We start from the raw sequence: 25,181 nt of genomic DNA, 5'->3' as shown, positions 1-25,181 counted from the left end.
CCGGGTGTCTTCTTTTTCTTATTGAGCCAGCGTAACGCGACTTCGTCAACGTCGAGTATAATCGGGTAATTTGTGCGGACACGACGGCCATTCCGCTCGGCCCACCTTAACATCAAAGTCGTGTCAGTAACAATATTGTTACAGACGCGGTTGTGGATGTTGGTCTACCGAGCGGTTTGGTATGACCGCGCCTGCACGTTTACCCGATTATACTCGAACGTTGACTAAGTCGCGCTATGCTAAATCAATGATGGAAAAGACACAACGGCTGGATTAAAATGACACGACACCAAGGGTTCAGTTCTCAAGACCTCCGGAGGAGGTTATAATATGGCGGAAGGTTAGATTACAGGAATGAGAGGGACAGCATAGAAAGACAGGCACTTAATTACGGTCTTATATTAGCCCCGACAGACGACAGATAAACGGGACAAAACTGACTCACACGGGGATTGATGGCAAGGAGGGGCAGGTCTTCGATGGCTCAAGGTGCACCTTGGCTCAGGGGCAAAATCGACCCAGTCCGGTCCAATGATGCGGGGAGGTCGCTCTCAGCGCTGGAAGGTCGCGACTTGTCTTCTTCAGTCGGGGGCGCATCTCACGTCACGTCCGGTAAGTGGCTGCGTATATCCGGCGGGGAGTGACACGCCCTCGGCTCGTTAGCTCCGCCCCAGATGGAATCGGCCCGTTGCTTCTCATTGGGTGCGGGGGGGGGGGGTTACCGGCTCCGCCCTTGACGAGGGGCTGACAGCCAGCCCCTTCCTGGTAACCCCGTGGAGCGCATGGCCAATGGCGGCTAACCAGCCGGAGCGAGGACGCACACTCCCCGCGCCGCGCCGCCCCCAATCTCCTCTGTTGTTGTAGTTGTTGTAGTTGTTGTAGTTGTTGTTGTTGTTGTTGTTTCATGGGGAAGATGGGAGGAGGTAAGGGGAGGTCCTAAACTCACTACTGGTGCCATACAATCACATTCTGGTGCAACGAAGAGTCAGAATTAATGGAAACGAGTCCTTAACTGACATAGACTAAGAATAACTAGCAAGATGTCCTATAGTTGTCTACGTGAGATGCGGTGAACCTGGGCACGACATTTAATGGGGGAAAAAGGGGAAGGTCGGTTCTACAGAGTGTTATTTACAGGCAATGGGACTAGGGAATGGGGGATTGGGGATAGTTGGGGAGTATTGGGGAAATAGGGGAATATTTACAAGTGGATATGGAGGCCAAATGCCATATTCGCAACATTGCACCCTTCTCTACCCTCGGGGCGTCCCGACCCGATAAATTTTTACCTATTTTAGTGTGGCACTCAGATGTAGTTCCCTCTACTATTAACTCTACCCTGAGTGCGACAGTTTTACAGATGTTCACAAATGAGTAAATATGTCCCCCTGCGACGTTGCACCCTTCTCCTCACAGAAACACGCCCACAGGATAACCGAATCGCGGAAAGAATTCGCAAACTAAACATACAGCCGGTAGAGAGCATTATTTACACAAGACTACGCTGATATTTACACTACGATCCAGGACCTGTTTTTGGAGGAACACATGCAGATGTTATGCATAGAGAGAGCACGCATGCCAGCATCGATACACCAACCCATGAGTGCTCTGTGGCCTACGGCCTTTAATAATGTGCAGAGCACCCCTTCCCAGCACCAAAAGCACCACCCCATCACACAGTCAGCACCACCCGGTGCAGTCACCATTGTTCAATGAATAAAAAATAAATTCAACAACCCCTAACCCTGCAGGTGTCTCTTGCTCTTCGTGTGGTGCACTTGGCCTTCTGGCTTCTTTCAAAAATAAAGAAAGGCGCCAACCGCGTCCATTTCTGTATTGTGGCCTTCAGTGGTGTCAACTAAAAGTGGTTCACCTGTATGGCATAGGTGCCACGTTGACCCATAGGTCCATCCACGGGTGGTGCTTGGCCGCAAAAGAACTGCGGTCCATTGTGGGTGGCCACCAAAATTGCGGTCCATATGGTGTATCGATCCAGGCAGCAAGCAGCGAAAGTGCAGGCCCACAACTGCGTAGCCAGCACCTCTCTCTCCTCTCTCTCTGCCCCAAAACCAGATCCTCGGAGGTGGGAGACAAAAGAAACAGACAAGTGAGTAAGGTGGTAAGGGCGCAAAAGTGCACGCAATGCAAGGTAATGCACACTGGGGGCACATGGGAACCAGGTGAGACAGGTACGTTCCTACCGTACGCCCCCCCCCCCCACCAGGTAACCTACATGGCCCCTCCCTTACCCCTTACTGTATCCACAAAACACAACACTACCCATAAACATCTACTTTACAAATCAACAAACATCCCTACTGTCTTCCCCGTTCCTCCCATATACCAAATTCGTCTTCTCTCCCTCCTAACCAATCAAATTTGCCATTTTCAACTCTCATCAAAATTTGCCATCTCCAACTCAACATCATAATTTGCTATCACCAATTCATCATCAGTCCCTCCTAGGGAGGGAGAGATGGAATCGCCCCAATGTCTCATCCACGTCGTGATGCGTCTCACCAATCCACACAGCAATTCTCATTTCCTGCACACAGAACAAAGAAAACACAGGTGTGGGGTCATCATCATCACCACAGGTAAGTGGCTGCGTATGGTGCGACAGGTTCATCAATCCTAACTATTTCCTAAATGACTTTAACAACTTTACACTACCCGGGGTCTTTCTCCAGCCAAACCATTGGCCCTCTTACACTATGGGTTTTAAAAACCAATTCCCATTGGCCAAACTGTGGTGCTTTTCAATTTGGGGTCTCACTCCCCCGATTCATCTCCCGGTGCCCTCGCACAATTTCTGGGCTGTGGCGTGTACCTCTCCCAGCGGGTCTACCCACCTGCACACCTCCACCACTGCAGTTGCCTCCGAGCTTACCTGCTCCTTACCCTAACCTAACTACCTGGGGAAGGCCCTCTGGCGCTCTCCCCACTCGGTGCCCTCTCTGGCACTGGGCTACCCGGGTCCGTCCTCCGGATCCTCGGGCCCCATCCACAACTCTACCGGCTCCCAGAGCCCACCTGCGGCCTCACCTGGCCGACATCCTCACAGTGGTGGAGTGCCCAACCAACTACACACACTAACAGGCTACACGCCCAGCCATTTCCACAACACTAATGCACCCATCCACAACACCATTCTGTCACCCGCACCACAGATGCCAATATCCAACCACAATTTACCTGTACCCTCTACCTAACACTTACACTACCCGCCCCGGGTATCCGTGATGGGGGTCCACTCTTCCCCCATTCACACCTTCGCACCATGTACACCACTCCGTACCACTTACTCCACTCTCTCCACACACCTGTACCTGCACACCTGTGCTCTCACACCTGGTGCCACCTGCACCCTTCTCTCCCCAAGCGCATTCGCGCTGATCCACAACACTCATTACTCACACACTGCTCCACACACCTGTCCAGTTGCACACCTGTGCAATCACACCTGTTCCATCCTCACACACACACGGCATCATCTCATCTAACTACTCCCCTCTGAAACTTGCGCTTCCCAGTCGTCCCTTTAAACTATTGCGCTCCCTCGTCATTATCATCCATACTAATCTACCTGCGTCCCCACTACAGGTATCAGTCACTAACTAATCTTAACGTTACTTACTGTCATCTTCGCTAGATCCCTATCAATATAACCTAACCCACCCGGGCTAGTTTTCACTGCCATACACCCCATAAGCTATTGCTCCTTTGCCCCACATGGGAAGGGCGGCAGGGATGCCAGCCTTACCCACCGGGCCCATTGCTCACTACCAATTTTGCACATCAAATTTCAACAAATTAAAAATTTGCCAATCACTACCCATCATCTGCCAATCACTACTGCCAATCCCTTGCCAATCATCAAATTTTGTTTTTCTCTAATTTTGGGTCCAAAACACTAACCTCATCACCCAGTCTACTTACTAATGCCTCACGGTGCGCCAATTCCTGTCCAAAGCCCGGCTTCGTAAAGCCAAGCCATGAATGCGGGTTGTTCTGTGCCAGCGGCTGGATGCGTCCGGCACTCGGTGCAGGGACGGGGGCTTACCCAGGCCGAGATCCCACGCACCATCTCGGCGTGGAGCCATCCAATGTCCCGATCTAGACCTGCCGGACTGCCTCAACAAAAAGTGGTCGCCATGACGACCCTTTCCATCGGGCTGCCCGCTCCGCCTAGTGGAGCACGGACGCGGCCGTTCAAAGCGAGGCCCAGCACGCACCGAGGGCCCGATTCGGCTAAAAGTCACTCTAACCTCTAAACCGGTTACCGTCGATGCTTCACCTGGACGCTTACACCCCGCAGCCCGTTCCTTGCTCACACATCCAGCCGTTTCCATGCTCCTCGTACCTTTCCTTACACACCTCGGTACTCTCATTCCACTCACAGCCTTGGTCACACACCTGACCACCGAACACTTTGGCACACATTCGTTGGTCGCACACCTCACCAACACACCTCTTCGCGCCACCTCCTCTGTGACAATCACAGGTGTGCTCTCATTCGCACACCCAACCACGTGCCTCACCACCAACTCCAGCGTGCATTCCCACTCACGCTCTACCATTCCAGGTGTGCATCCTTCCATCCCAGGTGTACATCCTCGCTCACCTGTCACAACCAACTCACTCTCCTTGTCACTCTCACTACTCTCACCTCCATTCTTGACAGCGCACTCACCCTTACTCTTGACAGCGCACTCTTTCCTCATGCACCTGTCCATTACACACCTCTCTTGCGCACACTCTCCCGTCACACCCTCTGTAACACTCACCACAGGCGTGCATTCTTCCTTGCCTTTGACAGCGCACTCTTTCCCCATGCACCTGTCCGTCACACACCGTTCTCGCGCACACTCTTGCGCACACTCTCCCGTCACACCCTCTGTAACACTTACCACACCGCGCTTCCATGTGCTCCCTCGCACACGCGCTACGACCGACTCACTCTCGCCAGCACACTCACTCCTTGGCACGCACTTTTTCCTCACACACCCCAGAGTCGGACTTTCTCGCACACCTCCTGTTTCGCACACCTCCTCTTTCGCACACCAGACCTGTCGCACACTTCACCAACGGCCTCTCACGAACACCCGGGTCTATCTCGACCCCCATGCTTCTTAAATCCCCTGGCGCATCATACGCACGACCATATTGGTCACCACTTACACCGGGTCCTCTTCCTCTTCGCTTCTCCTCCATCACCTGCGAATCCCTCATCCGGTTAATGAGCACATCATCACGATCCAAACACAGACTTTGGACCAATTCTTTTATCTCCTCTTTTATCTCTTTCTTATCCCCTCTCCGTCGCTTCTTAATTTCGCTCATCCCTTCTTCCACTTCTTCTAGTTTCTGCTTCACCTCTTTTATTCCCCGGTACGTCTCCTCAAGCTCGTCATCCAAGGCTACCTTGACCGTTTCCATGTGCGTCCTCACCTGCCGGTCCTTCGTCTCCATTACCTCTATCACCTCGTCCAACCTCGTTGTCAGTCCCTCACGTACCATCTGACATTCCCTCTTCGTCGCTATCAAGTCATCTTTTAGTTCTTTCTGTGTCGCTTTCAACCCTCCTAATACCGCAGTGTTCCTTTGAACCTGCTCCGTTACTTCTTTTTGTCCCTCCGTCAGCTGTTCCACCTCCTGCGTCAGGACCTCTATGCCCCCTTGTAACTTTACAGTCCCCTTTCTCACCTCCTTCTCCATGTGCTCCTTACAGTGCCTCACCTCCTCGCGCACTCCTCCGACCTCCTCACTCACTCCTCTTCTGATCTCCTCTCCCATCACTTGCATCTCCTGCCCAGATGCCACCCTCATCTGCTCCATTTCCTCCCTGTGAGCATCCAGTTTGGTTTCTACCCCCATTCTGACCCCCTCTATCTGCTGCCCCATTTGGTTAACTTCCCTTTCCGCTTGGTCCCTCATGTCCCTCAATTTGCCTTCCATCCTGTTTTCTAACCCCTCTAACCCATTTTTCACTCCCTCTATCTGATTCTCCTGGGCAGCCATTCTATTTTCTACCCCCATTAACCCCTCCTGTATTTCCCCTAATCTATCGTCTAATTTCCCAAATTTCTTGTCTAATCCCTTAAAATTATTGTCTAATCCCTCACCAGTACCCCTCGCTTCGTCCCTCATTACCCCCAATTGGCCCTCCAATCGCTCACTCTGAGCATCCATCCGGTTCCCCATTACCCCCATCATTCTGCTTTCCATTTCTTCGCTATTCTTGTCCATAAGGGCCTTCATTTGTAGAAAAAAAAGGTTCAAATCCACCAGGGGCGCTGCCACGGTCGCGGGCGCCGCGACCAGCGAGGCGCCATTTTGCGCACCCGCAATGTCGGGCGCAACGACGCTATTTTGTGCGTCTGCTACCCTCGCTGCTTCGCTCTCCTCGCGTCCCTCAATTTGGTCCTGGACCGACCCTGCCTCACTCTCCTCTACCGGACCCCAGCTGTCTTGATCCGCCATAGCGCGACTTTCAAAATTCGGGTTTTTATTTTTTTGTAAAACACAATCAAATTTCGCCGTTATAATTTCGAGCGCGGGAAACGCGCTCCGGATCGAATTCTACCTCCCAACACCAATTGTTACCCTAGTGGTACAATTGGTGTTCCAAAATTTGGGCCTAATAAATTTAGTCCCAGGTTCGAATCCGACACTCCTGACACCAATTGTTACAGACGCGGTTGTGGATGTTGGTCTACCGAGCGGTTTGGTATGACCGCGCCTGCACGTTTACCCGATTATACTCGAACGTTGACTAAGTCGCGCTATGCTAAATCAATGATGGAAAAGACACAACGGCTGGATTAAAATGACACGACACCAAGGGTTCAGTTCTCAAGACCTCCGGAGGAGGTTATAATATGGCGGAAGGTTAGATTACAGGAATGAGAGGGACAGCATAGAAAGACAGGCACTTAATTACGGTCTTATATTAGCCCCGACAGACGACAGATAAACGGGACAAAACTGACTCACATGGGGATTGATGGCAAGGAGGGGCAGGTCTTCGATGGCTCAAGGTGCACCTTGGCTCAGGGGCAAAATCGACCCGGTCCGGTCCAATGATGCGGGGAGGTCGCTCTCAGCGCTGGAAGGTCGCGACTTGTCTTCTTCAGTCGGGGGCGCATCTCACGTCACGTCCGGTAAGTGGCTGCGTATATCCGGCGGGGAGTGACACGCCCTCGGCTCGTTAGCTCCGCCCCAGATGGAATCGGCCCGTTGCTTCTCATTGGGTGCGGGGGGGGGGGGGGGGTTACCGGCTCCGCCCTTGATGAGGGGCTGACAGCCAGCCCCTTCGTGGTAACCCCGTGGAGCGCATGGCCAATGGCGGCTAACCAGCCGGAGCGAGGACGCACACTCCCCGCGCCGCGCCGCCCCCAATCTCCTCTGTTGTTGTAGTTGTTGTAGTTGTTGTAGTTGTTGTAGTTGTTGTTGTTGTTGTTTCATGGGGAAGATGGGAGGAGGTAAGGGGAGGTCCTAAACTCACTACTGGTGCCATACAATCACATTCTGGTGCAACGAAGAGTCAGAATTAATGGAAACGAGTCCTTAACTGACATAGACTAAGAATAACTAGCAAGATGTCCTATAGTTGTCTTCGTGAGATGCGGTGGACCTGGGCACGACATTTAATGGGGGAAAAAGGGGAAGGTCGGTTCTACAGAGTGTTATTTACAGGCAATGGGACTAGGGAATGGGGGATTGGGGATAGTTGGGGAGTATTGGGGAAATAGGGGAATATTTACAAGCGGATATGGAGGCCAAATGCCATATTCGCAACAATATAAATAACAAAGTCCTGGGAACGTTCTTTCCTCTCCTTCCCCTCTCTCCTTTCCCGTGCCCACATAATAGTCAACACATTCAAAAACGGCTGTTGGAATGCATGTCGCCGATTTTCTCAACTTTAGCTGAAACTGAGACTTGAACCATCCTAGCGACTGTGATGGTGAATGAGAGTCGAGATAAAGCTGTGAGGGACTCTCAATGAACGTTATGTTACAGGCCTTTGAAAATGCATTTCGTTCTATAAACGGTAACTTTCATCAAATTTTCTTCCCCTTTTTTGAAACAGAGTTTAAAACCATGTTAGTGACTGTGAAAAATGAAATGAGATATCGAATTCGAGTCGAGATAAAGCCGTGAGAGAGAGAGAGCAAGACACCACGGGCCTAACAAAAGAGGCCTCAATGCTATGCGAGGAAAGAAAATGGTGGTGATTTGTTTTTGAAGCCCCTTCCAGAATGGGGGGACCTACTCCCTCAACGGAGGAGGTCACACCCACGGACAGACTCAGACAGAATCACCTCCGGAGAATATTATATAGACTAGTGGGGTCACCGATGGGAATCCCACGGGCATGGACGTGTGTGACATTTGGACATCTTCCTTTCGATGCTGCGCATTCAGTTTTACAAAATGGTGACTGGAAATTTATCAGATCCACAAATGATGTAATTTACTTCTGATAAAATGTGAATGCATGTGAGTGCACATGGGAAATACAGTTTGAAATGTGTAATTACATCTCAGGTAAAATATGACTTCAAGAGCTCAAATCCTCTCCCTCCCCGCCCCCATCCCTCACCCATCCCACACTGCACCAGGGGGAGTGGTTCACACACACACACACACACACACACACACACACACACACACACACACACACACACACACACACACACACACACACACACTAGGGTGGCCCTTAAACAGGGTGAAAATTTTAAAATGTTAATTTGAATGTTCTCATGGCCAAAATGTGACCCATTTGGGATGGAAACTGCAGTCAAAATTTCATCCAAGTCTGTTTATATTTAGAGGTAGTCCAGGCACCTTCAAGAATCATGATTATATATATATATATATATATATATATATATATATATATATATATATATATATATATATTTTATCTATATAATAATAGCATAAGGACTCGACTTTGTTATCCCTTTTACGCCACACCCAGTGACCCGATGCCCACGGCACTAATGGATTTACGATCTACGAACCGCGCTCTTTGTTTATCACGTACAGCCATACTCGAAAAATCTGAATTAATCGACTTTGGGGCCCAAAAGCATCCGATTAACTGCCGATACGACGCCATCGTATTGGCGTCTGCTGGGTGAAGGCAAAAGCAAGCCGTCCACTGAGTGGACAATCCTGAGCATGCATTTGTGCCGGTGTCGTCGATCGCGGTGTACGCTAACCTCATCAGGTGGGTTTACCATTACCCCAAACATTGTTTATCCAGAAGTTTTAAAATAATTTCAACCTCTGATACTGCGTTGATTGTATTATATTCCTACTGCTCTGCCTTGACATTGACGCTTACCAATGCGCCAGTATGGGGCTAATTCCAGTCGATTTACTAAGCCGTTCATTTTTTAAAAGTCTATGGTTCTACTGCTGTTCCTTTCCATTGACACATACCACTGCGCCAGTGTGGCCAGAGTGGTGCTATGCCGATTCCTATTACGAATCCATTCATTTTTCAAAAGTATATCGTAGCGTTGTCATTTAAGTAGATTGCAATAAATACGTTGTTCATATACGCACTCTTCATTCTCATCTTTCTTCCTAACTCTTACTCGGACAAGCAAATCCCCGATGCCATCCATAATTGTACACTCTATCCATACACCACATCCTCCCTTCCGTGGATGTTCCATGGGTTTCGGCTAGTATTTTATATTTCTCGTCCATGGATGTGATAATTATTCGCAAGCATGTTTTATCAAACGGTGTTTATTTATTTCTGTGATATGTGCTTTTAGTGTTACGTGACCTCAATCACATGGCCCACAGGGGGAAATGTTCAAGGGTGCTGGACTACCTCTAAATATTTATGCATTTAGCTGACATTTGGCCTGGTTTGTTTATAGGGCAACGGGACCAGTTGTCGACGGTGAGAGCGTAATATTTCAAACTTTCAAAAATAAGGGCCACCCTAACACACACACACACACACAAACACACACACACGTAATATGAAATGGAGCAACAAGGACCTCTCAGAAGTAACGAGGCTTTAATGCAATCGACCTGGTGCATCTACAAATAAAACATCACAAGTACGGATACATACAGAGTATACCGCCCCCATGCAAAATAATTAAATATCCTACAGCGCGGCATTGCCGGGGCGAATCCGGCGTCTGGCAATAACGCATTGCAGCTCATAGAGACTGCATTGGGAGGGAGAGGTGTACAATAATTGATTGATTAATTGTATAATTAAAATCAATAAAAGATTATCACAAAATATTTTCTTAATCAATTGGCTAATAGCATAACTAAACCACTAGTGCTTCATCCGAAGATGTATCTTTTAGAAATTTACTTAAATAAGTCATTAATAATTATAGTATTATAGTTATAATTATATAGTTATAGTTATAATTATAGTCATTATAGTATTAATACATTGTATTATAGTTTTACAGATGTTCACAAATGAGTAAATATGTCCCCCTGCGATGTTGCACCCTTCTCCTCACAGAAACACACCCACAGGATAACCGAATCGCGGAAAGAATTCTCAAACTAAACATACAGCCGGTAGGGAGCATTATTTACACAAGACTACGCTGATATTTACACTACGATCCAGGACCTGTTTTTGGAGGAACACATGCAGATGTTATGCATAGAGAGAGCACGCATGCCAGCATCGATACACCAACCCACGAGTGCTCTGTGGCCTTACGGCCTTTAATAATGTGCAGAGCACCCCATCCAAGCACCAAAAGCACCACCCCATCATGTACAGTCAGCACCATCCGGTGCACCAATAAAGTGTTTAACAATCACCGGTGGTGTCGCAGCCGGCCGATGTTCTGCCGCTGGTCTTGCCTTCATGTGGTGCACTTGGCCTTCTTGCTTCTTTAAAAATAAAGAAAGGCGCCAACCGCGTCCATTTCTTTATTGTGGCCGTCAGGGGGCCAACTATTAGTGTTTCACCTGTATGGCATAGGTGCCACGTTGACCCATAGGTCCATCAACGGGTGGTGCTTGCCCGCAAAAGACTGCGGTCCATGGTGGGCGGCCACAAACATTGCGGTCCATATGGTGTATCGATCCCGGCAGCAAGCAGCGAAAGTGCAGGCCCACAACTGCGGAGCCAGCACCTCTCTCTCCTCTCTCTCTGCCCCAAAGCCAGATCCTCGGAGGTGGGAGACAAAAGAAGCAGACAAGTGAGTAAGGTGGTAAGGGCGCAAAAGTGCACGCAACATTAGGTAATGCACACTAGGGGCACATGGGAACCAGGTGAGACAGGTACGTTCCTACCGTACGCCCCTCCCCCCATCAGGTAACCTACATTGCCCCTCCCTTACCCCTTACTGTATCCACAAAACACAACACTACCCATAAACATCTACTTTACAAATCAACAAACGTCCCTACTGTCTTCCCCGTTCCTCCCATAAACCAAATTCGTCTTCTCTCCCTCCTAACCAATCAAATTTGCCATTTTCAACTCTCATCAAAATTTGCCATCTCCAACTCAACATCATAATTTGCCATCACCAATTCATCATCAGTCCCTCCTAGGGAGGGAGAGATGGAATCACCCCAATGTCTCATCCACGTCGTGATGCGTCTCACCAATCCACACAGCAATTCTCATTTCCTGCACACAGAACAAAGAAACACAGTTGTGGAGTCATCATCATCACCACAGGTAAGTGGCTGCATATGGTGCGACAGGTTCATCAATCCTAACTATTTCCTAAATGACTTTAACAACTTTACATTACCCGGGGTCTTTCTCCTGCCAAACCATTGGCCCTCTTACACTATGGGTTCTAAAAACCAATTCCCATTGACCAAACTGTGGTGCTTTTCAATTTGGGGTCTCACTCCCCCGATTCATCTCCCGGTGCCCTCGCACAATTTCTGGGCTGTGGCGTGTACCTCTCCCAGCGGGTCTACCCACCTGCACACCTCCACCACTGCAGTTGCCTCCGAGCTTACCTGCTCCTTACCCTAACCTAACTACCTGGGGAAGGCCCTCTGGCGCTCTCCCCACTCGGTGCCCTCTCTGGCACTGGGCTACCCGGGTCCGTCCTCCGGATCCTCGGGCCCCATCCACAACTCTACCGGCTCCCAGAGCCCACCTGCGGCCTCACCTGGCCGACATCCTCACAGTGGTGGAGTGCCCAACCAACTACACACACTAACAGGCTACACGCCCAGCCATTTCCACAACACTAATGCACCCATCCGCAATACCATTCTGCAACCGCACCACAAATGCCAATATCCAACCACAATTTACCTATACCCTCTACCTAACACTTACACTACCCGCCCCGGGTACTCTTGAAAGGGGTCCACTCTTCCCCCATTCACACCTTCGCACCATGCACACCACTCCGTACCACTTACTCCAACTCTCTCCACACACCTGTACTTGAACACCTGTGCTCTCACACCTGGTGCCACCTGCACCCTTCTCTCCCCAAGCGCATTCGCGCTGATCCACACACTCACTACTCATACACTGCTCCACACACCTGTCCAGTTCTCACACAGCATCATCTCATCTAACTACTCCCCTCTGAAACTTGCGCTTCCCAGTCGTCCCTTTAAACTATTGCGCTCCCTCGTCATTATAATCCACACTAATCTACCTGCGTCCCCACTACAGGTATCGGTCACTAACTAACCTTAACGTTACCTAATGTCATCTTCGCTAGATCCCTACCAATATCCTAACCCACCCGGGCTAGTTTTCACTGCCATACACCCCATAATCTATAGCGCATTTGCCCCAACATGGGAAGGGTGGCAGGGATGCCACCCTTACCCACCGGGACCATCGCTCATCAATCCCCCAGTCCTCTGGCACTAATAAGCCCCCCTTATTCAGAGGTACTGGGTCCCGCCTCGGCATCTAAACCCGAGGCAATCCACGGGGGCGCCTGCTCGCCGGTGTAAGGCCTTATCCGGTCGGCGTGGACGATCCGAGGGAGGGCTCGTGGCCCCATTTTGATCTTAATGACCACGTCACAGATTTGCGACAGGACGACTCCTGGGCCTTGCCAGGGGGAGGTGAGTTTTGGGCACCTTCCCTTCCGTCTCCGGGGATTAAAGAACCAAATCTTCATCCCCGGAGCGTATTGACTCCCCTGGCTCCGGTCGTCGTACCTGCGCTTCATCTTTTCCCCCGCCAGATGGAGTTGGCGGCGGGCGAAGGCATGGACTAGCTCCATGCCTTCCTCTAGGTGATGTGCGTACCCCTCCCTCGGCGGGTTAACCACTGTGTCTGGCATGGGACCGCATAGCAAGTCGGCGGGAGCCCGTAACTCCCGCCCATACATAAGCAACGCTGGACTGCATGCGGTGGCCCCGTGCTGGCTGGTTCGGTAGGCCATGAGCAAATAAGGGAGATGTTCGTCCCAGTCATCCTGACGGGTGGCGGTGAACAGTGCCAGTTGTTGGATTAGAGTTCGGTTGAATCTTTCCACCATCCCGTCAGATTGAGGTCTTAAAGGCGTTGTTCTGGTTTTCCGAATTGACAGGAGACTGCACACATCTTTTAGCAATTTGCTCTCAAAATTTCGTCCCTGGTCGGTGTGCAACTCCTGTGGAATCCCATGCCGGCACACAAATCCATCCCACTCCTGACACCAAATGTTACAGACGCGGTTTTGGATGTTAGTTTACCGAGCGGTTTGGTGTCGGGAAGTGGGATTCGATCCGGAGCGCGTTTTACGCGCTCGAAATTATAACAGCGAAATTTAATTGTGTTTTACAAAAAAAATAAAAACCCGAATTTTGAAAGTCGCGCTATGGCAGACCAAGACGGCTGGGTTCCGGTAGAAGAGAGTGAGGCAGGGTCGATCCAGGACCAAATTGAGGGACAAGAGGAGAGCGAAGCAGTGAGGGTAGCAGATTCGCAAAATAGCGTCATCGCGCACGAGGTTACGGGCGCGCAGGGTGGCGCCTCGCACATGGCCACGGCGTCCACGCCCGCGACCGTAGTAGCGCCACCGGTGGATTTGAACCTTTTTTTAATGCAAATGAAGGCCCTTATGGACAAGAATAATGAAGAAATGGAAAACAGAATGATGGGGGCCCTTATGGGCCAAATTGGGGTAATGAGGGACGAAGCGAGGGGTACCGGTGAGGGGTTAGACAATAATTTTAAGGGATTAGACAAGAAATTTGGGAAGTTAGACAATAATTTTGAGGAGTTAGACAAGAAATTTGGGAAGTTAGACAATAATTTTGAGGGGTTAGACAACGGGATAAAAGAGGTGAGAAATGGGTTAATGGGGGTAGAAAACAGAATGGCCGCTCAAGAGAATCAAATGGAAGGGATGCAAAAGGGGTTAGAGGGGTTAGAAAACAGGATGGAAGGCAAATTGAGGGACATGAGGGACCAAGCGGAAAGGGAAGTTAAACAAATGGGGCAGCAGATAGAGGGGGTCAGAATGGGGGTAGAAACCAAACTGGATGCTCACAGGGAGGGAATGGAGCAGATGAGGGTGGCATCTGGGCAGGAGATGCAAGTGATGGGAGAGGAGATCAGAAGAGGGGTGAGTGAGGAGGTCGGAGGAGTGCGCGAGGAGGTGAGGCACTGTAAGGAGCGCATGGAGAAGGAGGTGAGAAAGGGGACTGTAAAATTGCAAGGTGGTATAGAGGAGTTGACGCTGGGAGTAGAACAACTGACAGTGGGACAAAAGGAGTTGGGGGACCAGGTAAAGAAGAACACAGCGGTAATAGAGGGGTTAAAATCGACACAGAAGGAGATGAAAAAGGACGTAGGGGTAATTAAAAAAGAGTGTCAGACGGTACATGAGGACTTGACGAGGAAAATGAACAAGGTGGTAGAGGTGATGGAGGTTAAAGAGCGGGAGGTGCGGGAGCACATAGAAAAAAATAAAGTGGAGTTAGAGGAAGAACTTAAAGGGGCGCACGAGGAGATGAAGGAGGTGAAACAGAAATTATAAGAAGTGGAAGAAGGGGTGAGCGAAATTAAGAAGCGACGGAGAGAGGATAAGAAAGAGATAAAAGAGGAGGTAAAAGAATTGGTCCAAAGTCTGTGTTCGGATCGTGATGATGTGCTCATTAACCGGATGAGGGATTCGCAGGTGATGGAGGAGAAGCGAAGAGAAAGAGGACCCGGTGTAAGTGGTGACCAATATGGTCGTGCGTATGATGCGCCAGGTGATTTAATAAGCTTGGGGGTCGAGATAGACCCGGATGTTCATGAGAGGCCAAGAGTGAGGTGTATGGCTGGTCCGGAGGGTATGGAACGAGAGGTGCGAGGTGTGGGTGAGCAAGGTTGTGGTGGTATGGAATGGGTAGCGGGTTGCGGAAGTGTGACCCATGCATCGACACCAACAGGGGTAGTTGTTGGAGGGACCGGGGAGGCACGAGAGCCCCTTGGGGGTAATGTACTGTGGGGGCCTGGCCGGTTCGGCCCCGCGCTGACCCCGCAAGGGGCGACGCACGGGGTCCGGCAGGCGGGCAACGACTCGCATACGAGGTGGTCCCACAAGGTCCCACTCGCGCCGTATGACGGCAAGAGTGATCTACGCGGGTACCTGGCGCAGTTTGACTGTGTGTGTAAGGGCAACGGTTGGGGTGAGGACGAAGGTGGAGTACACCTGGTGGCCGCATTGCGCGGCGCGGCGGCGGAGGTGCTGACGGCATTACCAGCGGGTGCTCTCACCCTGCCAGCCCTCCGCGACGCCCTAATTAATCGATTGTTACAGACGCGGCTTTAGATGTTATATTGACCGAGCGGTGGTGTATTTAACCGCGTCCGAACAGTTACTCCCCGATTAGAACCCGATTCCACCCGACGTTGACCAGATCGCCCCACAGATATTCAATCGGGAAACCTCTAAAGCGACCGAAAGAGAATGAAAAAGAAGAAGAAGAAGAATACGGAGGAAGAACAGATTTATTATACACACACAAGCAATGGATGGAAGAAGCAGTAACACAGCGAATCGTTAACTTACACTATTCATTTTTACTTAACCCCAAGACAACGAGCAGGACAGGACGTTCACACTTACACAGGGGATATTGCAGGCAGGTAGGGCTTGAGGTGGATTGCTTGAGAGGGAGGCAAAGTCGGAGGCAGCAGCTCTCAATTCCTCACGGTTTTGGCAGGAAAACCCTCCGTCGCGTATCCGCTGCGGTAGACGTCACGCGCTGGTTCGGCACACCTGCTCCTCTTCTTGTGGTGGAGCCGTCTCCCTCCTTTCAGCGCGTCTCTCCAAAGCTGGTTTCCTTGCCGAGTACCTCTCCTCTTTGGCTTGGAGCGTTTCGCATCTCACCGCTCCTCTTGGTGCCGCCTCTTTGCTCATCTCCCAGGTCATCTGGTAAAGCAGTCCCTTACAGTCGCTTTTATCACCTCGGGCAGAATCAAGCCGCCGGCTCCGAGGGCACGCCTACCGGGTCGCTCACCGCGGTGCTGATTGGCTGTTAGGGCTGGCTCACTCCTTCCCTCTTATGACGAGGTGGAGACACGCCTTTCTTCTCCGAGATTAGCACATGGGCAATGGCGGCCTGCGGGATTGAAAACAACTCCCCTTTTGAAAGGAACTTTGGAGAGCGGAGATGTTTGGGGAAATTGGAAGGGCCTACGCTTATTTTGTTTGATACAATGCAAAGTCAATCTAGTGGGAAACACATATTTAGCCTACATGGAATAAGGAAATACACTATTTAAAAGATATATCGTGACCTGCGTGTAAGTTTCATGGAATTAACTAGGAGGACGGCTGCGACCATTATTTACATTAACAGGGTGTTACCACACTTTTGTAACGTTCACATTGTAACGTTTCCACATTCGTTACACTGCACCCTCCTTTCTTCAGGCCCGTGCTCGGGCCTACTAAACTTTAACTTAGTGTGACACGTAGGTGTAATTCCCTCTACAATTAACCTGACCCTGAGTGTGACAATCTTAAAACACAAATAAGTATGTCCCCCTATTGCATTGCACCCTGTCTAACAGACTCAAGCCCACAGCTAACCGAATTACGGAATTATTCTCAAACTATACATTTACGGTGGGGAGCATTATTTACAATGACGTGATTTCTTATTTACTACGCAACCCAGGACCTGTGTGTTTTTTTTCTTTTTTTTCTTTTTAGGGAACAAGAGAAAGAAATTCCTGTTGGGAGGGAGGAGACAGCACGCATTGCATCGATGCACCAGTACCAATACCACCAAAGCACCCAAAAGCACCAAAAACACCACAAGCACCACAAAGCACCACTCGGTGCGCAGTCACCATGGTTCTTAATAAACACAACAAAACAACTGGTGGTGGTCTTCTCTTTCTCTGCTGGGCCGATGTTCTTCCCGACGTCTTCTGGCTTCATGCGGCCTATTTGGACATAATAAAAAGCACAACTTGTGTTCGTTTTTATTTAGGGCCTCAGGGGCCAACTAAGGGTGGTCCACCTGTTTGGCATAGGTGCCACCTTACCGAGGTCCGCAAGCAAGATTCCCTGGCCACTATGGCCGGTCTCCAACAGAGGTGCCCTGCCCCAGAACCTGGGGTCCATCAAGTGGTACTTGGCCGCACAACAGCGGTCCATAAAGTGGTACATCAACGCAATGCATGCTGGTTCTGGGAATCTCGGGCGCACAATGGCCACCTCACGCACGCTCCCCTCGGCACCCAATGGCGCACAGGTCATGTGGGAGACAAAAGAAAGACAATTGAGCGAGGGGTAAGGTCACAAGGGTACACGTCAATAAGGCAATGCAAGGCGAAATGCGTACGGAGGGCGAAGTGAGAAAGCTCGTCCCTACCGTACGTCACCCCCCTGTCACCTACCCTACCCTTGCCCTTACCCCATATGTACAAAATCTACAAATTACCAATTCGTCACTACTGTCACGTCTTCCCCATATTTCCCCTATACCAAATTCGTCACCACAATCCCTCTACTTCAAAATTTGCCATCACCAATTCATCATCAATCCTCATAAGGAGGGAGAGATGGAATTATGTCACACCCACGTCATGATGCGTCTCACAATCCAAACATTTGCATCATAAAAAATAATCAAAACATGGCATGGTGTGGAGTACCTGTCACCTCAGGTGAGTGGATGCAGATGGTGCGAGGAGATCCTTCATCCTAACTATCCTCTAAATGACTTTAACACACTTTACACTACCCGGGGTCTCTCCCTGCCAATCCATTGGCCAACTTACACTATGGGTTCTAAAAACCAATTCCCATTGACCAAACTGTGGTGCTTCTCAATTTGGGGTCTCACTCCCCCGATTCATCTCCCGGTGCCCTCGCGCAATTTCTGGGCTGTGACGTGTAGCTCTCCCAACAGGTCTACCCACCTGCACACCTCCACCACTGTAGTTGCCACCCGAGCTTACCTAGCTCCTCACCCTAACCTATCTAACTGGGGCAGGCCCCTCCTGGCTCTGTCACCCCACTCGGTGCCCTCTGGCACTGGGCTACCCGGGTCCGTCCTCCGGATCCTCGGGCCCCATCCACAACAACTACTACCAGCTCCCAGAGCCCACCTGCGGCCTCACCTGGCCGACATCCTTACAGTGGTGGAGCGCCCAAACAACTACACACACTAACAGGCTACACGCCCAGCCATTTCCACAACACTAATGCACCCATCCAAATACCATTCTGTCACCCGCACCACAGATGCCAATATCCAACCACAATTTACCTGTACCCTCTACCTAACACTTACACTACCCGCCCCGGGTATCCGTGATGGGGGTCCACTCTTCCCCCATTCACACCTTCGCACCATCCACTCCACTCCACAATTTCCACCATACTCACTCCACGACCATCCATTCCAATACTCCAGATATTCCACACTACCATTTATTCCACACAGCCACATACACCTGTTGTTGCACACCTGTGCCCTCACACCTGGTGCCACCTGCACCCTCCTTTCTTCCTGGACCATTTGGTCATCACAATACACAATCACTATCACTCACTCATACACTGCTCCATCCACCTGTTCAGTTGCACACCTGTGCAATCACACCTGTTCAATTCTCACCTGTTCAATCCTCACACACACGGCATCATCTCAGCTAACTACTCCCCTCTGAAACTTGCGCTTCCCAGTCGTCCCTTTAAACTATTGCGCTCCCACGTCATTATCATCCACACTAAACTACCTGCGTCCCCACTACAGGTATCAGTCACTAACTAACCTTAACGTTACCTAATGTCATCTTCTAGGGCCCTATCAATATCCTAACCCACCCGGGCTAGTTTTCACTGCCATACACCCCATAACTAGTGCGCATTTGCCCCACGTCTGTGAGGGATGGTGGATTTGCCATCCCTCCACATCGGGGGTCTCTCACTATCAATTTTGTTCGTCCAGATTCCAACCAATTCAAAAATTTTCCATTTACTGCCAATTCTACTCACTTTTCTAAATTTCGTTTTAAATCACTATCACTATCACCATCACCCGTCTACTTATTACATCCTCTCGGTGCGCCAATTCACGTCTACAGCCCGGCTTCGTACAGCCGAGCAATGAACGCGGATTCTTTTGTGCCGGCGGCTGGATGCGTCCCGCATTCGGGGCAGGAGCGGGGGCTTACCCGGGCCGAGATCCCACGCACCACCTCGGCGTGGAGCCATCCAATGTCCCGATCTCGACCTGCCGGCACGTCTCAACAAAACGTGGTTGCCATAACAACCCTTCCTATCCAGCTGCCCGCTCCGCCTAGTGGAGCTCGGATGCGGCCGTTCCAAGCGAGGCACAGCGTGGATCGCGTACGGCGGTTCTTTCGAAACCGCCGTGGTTCGGATCCCCGCTGGTCCTCGCGGCACGCGAAGCTGCCCGACGCGCACCGAGGGCCCGATTCGGCTAAAAGTCGTTCTAACCTCTAACCCGGTTACCGTCGACGCTTCACCTGGATTCTTACAAGCATACGCTACCCCTTTCTTGCTCATACATGCAGCTGTTCCCATTCTCCTCGTACCTTTCCTTACACACCTCGGTACACTCATTCCGCTCACAGCCTTGGTCACACACCTGACCACCGAACACCTTGGCACACATTCGTCGCTCGCACACCTCACCAACACACCTCTTCGCGCCCCTTCCTCGGTCACCTCCTCTGTGACCATCACAGGTGTGCTTTCACTCGCACACCCCACCACGTGCCTCACGACCAATTCCAGCGTGCATTCCCACTCACGCTCTACCATTCCAGGTGTGCATCCTTCCATTCCAGGTGTACATCCTCGCTCACCTGTCATAACCAACTCACGCTCCGTTCCACTCTCACTACTCTCACCTCCACTCTCGGTCACGCACTCACCCTTAATCTCAACAGCGCACTCTTTCCTCATGCACCTGTCCGTTACACACCTTTCTCGCGCACACTCTTCCGCACATTTTCCCGTTACACCCTCTGTAACACTCACCACAGGCATGCATTCTCCCTTACTCTTGACAGCATGCGCTTGCCCCATGCACCCGTCCGTTACACACCTTTCTCGCGCATCCTCTTGCGCACACTTTTTCGTTACTTCCTCCGTAACACTCACCACACCACGCTTCCCTGTGCTCCCTCGCACACGCGCTACGTCCAACTCACTCTTGACGGCACACTCACTCCTCGGCGTGCACTTTTTCCTCACACACCCCATGGTCGGACATTCTCGCACACCTCTTTTTTTCGCACACCAGACCTGTCGCACACTTCACCAACGGCCTTTCACGAACACCCGGATCCAAAGCAACCCCCAAGACAACTGAAGCTTTCCTCACATCATATACATTGCCACTCACCTCCGTACCTCGTCTCCGCACTTCCTTTGCCACCTGCAAACTCTTTATTTGGTTAGTGAGCATCACATTATGAGTTGAGCACCGACCTTGTACATATGCCGCTATCTCCTCCTTTATTTCTCTCTTAGTTTCTGTCCGTCTCTTCTTAATTTCACTCACCTCTTCTTCCACTTCCTCTAATTTTTCCTTTACCTCCTTCATGTCCCGGTGCGCCCCCTCTATCTCTTCCTCTAACGCCACCCTTAACCGTTTCGATGTGCATCCTCACCTCTCGGTCCTTCGTCTCCATCACTTCTGTCACCTCCTCCAACTTCTTCGTCAACCCCTCATGTACCATCTGACATTCCTTTTGTGTTGCTATTAATTCGTTTTTAATGTCCTTTTGTGTCGCTTTCAAACCCCCGATGATTGCAGTGTTCTTTTCCACTTGGTCCGCTAGTTCCCTTTGTCCGACTGTCAGCTGTTCTACTCCTTTCGTCAGATCTTCTATTCCCCCTTGTAACTTAGCCGTATTATTTCTCACCTCTTTCTCCATACGCTTCTCACCTCGCTTTACCTCCTCGCGTAGCCCCGAAACCTCCTCACTTACCCTTCGTCGTATTTCCTCCATCTCTTTTGTAGATGCCACCCTCATCTGTCCCAATTCATCCCTCTGAGCATCCAGTTTGGTTTCTACCCCGATTTTCACCTCCTCTATCTACTCTCCCATTTGTTTGATTTCCCTGGCAGATTGTTCCCCTATTTCCCGCAATTTGTCCTCCATCCTATTTTCTAACCCCATTAACCCATTTTTCACCTCTTTTATCCCGTTGTCTAACCCCTCAAAATTATTGTCTAACTTCCCAAATTTCTTGTCTAACCCCTCAAAATTATTGTCTAACTTCCCAAATTTCTTGTCTAACCCCTCAAAATTATTGTCTAACTTCCCAAATTTCTTGTCTAACCCCTCACCGGTACCCCTCGCTTCATCCCTCATTACCCCCATTTGGCCCTCTAATCGCTCACTATCAGCCCTCATACTGTTTTTCAAACCTCCAATTTGGTCTCCCATTTGTCCCATAAGGGCCCCCATCATTCTGTTTCCATTTCTTCATTATTCTTGTCCATAAGGGCCTTCATTTGTATAAAAAAAAGGTTCAAATCCACCAACGGCGCTGCTACGGTCGCGGGCGCGGTCGCCATGTGCGAGGCGCCATTTTGCGCGTCTGATACCCCCGCAACCACATTGCTATTTTTCTCCTCCTCCCTTTCCTCCACATACATTTCCCCGAGGTCCTGGGTCGATTCCACCCTGTCTATCTCTCCCACCGACATCCGATCGCCTTGATTGTCCATGGCGCGATCTCAAAATTCGGGTTTTATAAAACAAAATAAATTTCGGCGGCTTGTAATTTTGAGCGCGTTAAGCGCGCTTCGGGTCCGATTTCGGGTCCGATCTCCCTCCTCGACACCAATTGTTACTCTAATAGTACAATTGGTGTTCCAAAATTTGGGCCTAACAAATTTAGTCCCAGGTCCGAATCCAACTCCTGACAACCAATTGTTACAGACGCGGCTTTAGATGTTATATTGACCGAGCGGTGGTGTATTTAACCGCGTCCGAACAGTTACTCCCCGATTAGAACCCGATTCCACCCGACGTTGACCAGATCGCCCCACAGATATTCAATCGGGAAACCTCTAAAGCGACCGAAAGAGAATGAAAAAGAAGAAGAAGAAGAATATGGAGGAGGAACAGATTTATTATACACACACAAGCAATGGATGGAAGAAGCAGTAACACAGCGAATCGTTAACTTACACTATTCATTTTTACTTAACCCCAAGACAACGAGCAGGACAGGACGTTCACACTTACACAGGGGATATTGCAGGCAGGTAGGGCTTGAGGTGGATTGCTTGAGAGGGAGGCAAAGTCGGAGGCAGCAGCTCTCAATTCCTCGCGGTTTTGGCGGGAAAACCCTCCGTCGCGTATCCGCTGCGGTAGATGTCACGCGCTGGTTCGGCACACCTGCTCCTCTTCTTGTGGTGGAGCCGTCTCCCTCCTTTCAGCGCGTCTCTCCAAAGCTGGTTTCCTTGCCGAGTACCTCTCCTCTTTGGCTTGGAGCGTTTCGCATCTCACCGCTCCTCTTGGTGCCGCCTCTTTGCTCATCTCCCAGGTCATCTGGTAAAGCAGTCCCTTACAGTCGCTTTTATCACCTCGGGCAGAATCAAGCCGCCGGCTCCGAGGGCACGCCTACCGGGTCGCTCACCGTGGTGCTGATTGGCTGTTAGGGCTGGCTCACTCCTTCCCTCTTATGACGAGGTGGAGACACGCCTTTCTTCTCCGAGATTAGCACATGGGCAATGGCGGCCTGCGGGATTGAAAACAACTCCCCTTTTGAAAGGAACTTTGGAGAGTGGAGATGTTTGGGGAAATTGGAAGGGCCTACGCTTATTTTGTTTGATACAATGCAAAGTCAATCTAGTGGGAAACACATATTTAGCCTACATGGAATAAGGAAATACACTATTTAAAAGATATATCGTGACCTGCGTGTAAGTTTCATGGAATTAACTAGGAGGACGGCTGCGACCATTATTTACATTAACAGGGTGTTACCATACTTTTGTAACGTTCACATTGTAACGTTTCCACATTCGTTACAATATACATATATATATATATATATATATATATATATATATATATATATATATATATATTTTATCTATATAATAATAGCGTAAGGACTCGACTTTGTTATCCCTTTTACGCCACACCCAGTGACCCGATGCCCACGGCACTAATGGATTTACGATCTACGAACCGCGCTCTTTGTTTATCACGTACAGCCATACTCGAAAAATCTGAATTAATCGACTTTGGGGCCCAAAAGCATCCGATTTACTGCCGATACGACGCCATCGTATTGGCGTCTGCTGGGTGAAGGCGAAAGCAAGCCGTCCACTGAGTGGACAATCCTGAGCATGCATTTGTGCCGGTGTCGTCGATCGCGGTGTACGCTAACCTCATCAGGTGGGTTTACCATTACCCCAAACATTGTTTATCCAGAAGTTTTAAAATAATTTCAACCTCTGATACTGCGTTGATTGTATTATATTCCTACTGCTCAGCCTTGACATTGACGCTTACCAATGCGCCAGTATGGGGCTAATTCCAGTCGATTTACTAAGCCGTTCATTTTTTTAAAGTCTATGGTTCTACTGCTGTTCCTTTCCATTGACACATACCACTGCGCCAGTGTGGCCAGAGTGGTGCTATGCCGATTCCTATTACGAATCCATTCATTTTTCAAAAGTATATCGTAGCGTTGTCATTTAAGTAGATTGCAATAAATACGTTGTTCATATACGCACTCTTCATTCTCATCTTTCTTCCTAACTCTTACTCGGACAAGCAAATCCCCGATGCCATCCATAATTGTACACTCTATCCATACACCACATCCTCCCTTCCGTGGATGTTCCATGGGTTTCGGCTAGTATTTTATATTTCTCGTCCATGGATGTGATAATTATTCGCAAGCATGTTTTATCAAACGGTGTTTATTTATTTCTGTGATATGTGTTTTTAGTGTTACGTGACCTCAATCACATGGCCCACAGGGGGAAATGTTCAAGGGTGCTGGACTACCTCTAAATATTTATGCATTTAGCTGACATTTGGCCTGGTTTGTTTATAGGGCAACGGGACCAGTTGTCGACGGTGAGAGCGTAATATTTCAAACTTTCAAAAATAAGGGCCACCCTAACACACACACACACGTAATATGAAATGGAGCAACAAAGACCTCTCAGAAGTAACGAGGCTTTAATGCAATCGACCTGGTGCATCTACAAATAAAACATCACAAGTACGGATACATACAGAGTATACCGCCCCCATGCAAAATAATTAAATATCCTACAGCGCGGCATTGCCGGGGCGAATCCGGCGTCTGGCAATAACGCATTGCAGCTCATAGAGACTGCATTGGGAGGGAGAGGTGTACAATAATTGATTGATTAATTGTATAATTAAAATCAATAAAAGATTATCACAAAATATTTTCTTAATCAATTGGCTAATAGCATAACTAAACCACTAGTGCTTCATCTGAAGATGTATCTTTTAGAAATTTACTTAAATAAGTCATTAATAATAAATTCAATAATTAATTGATTAATCAATAAATAATTAATCGATTAAATGGTTAATCAATACATCAAAAATATCCTTGATAGCCACATCACTTGGTCACTGTCATGTCCAAATATCAGCTTCCTAACTCAAAAGGTGCCTGAGTTAATGGTCAGAAGAGAAAGGAAATTTAATTAATTAAATAAGTACTTCAATTAATTGG

Source organism: Myxine glutinosa, chromosome 6 (genome assembly GCF_964187855.1).
Source record: "Myxine glutinosa chromosome 6, kmMyxGlut1.1, whole genome shotgun sequence".
NCBI classification, from domain to species: Eukaryota; Metazoa; Chordata; class Myxini; order Myxiniformes; family Myxinidae; genus Myxine; species Myxine glutinosa.
This window is presented reverse-complemented; position numbering follows the sequence as displayed.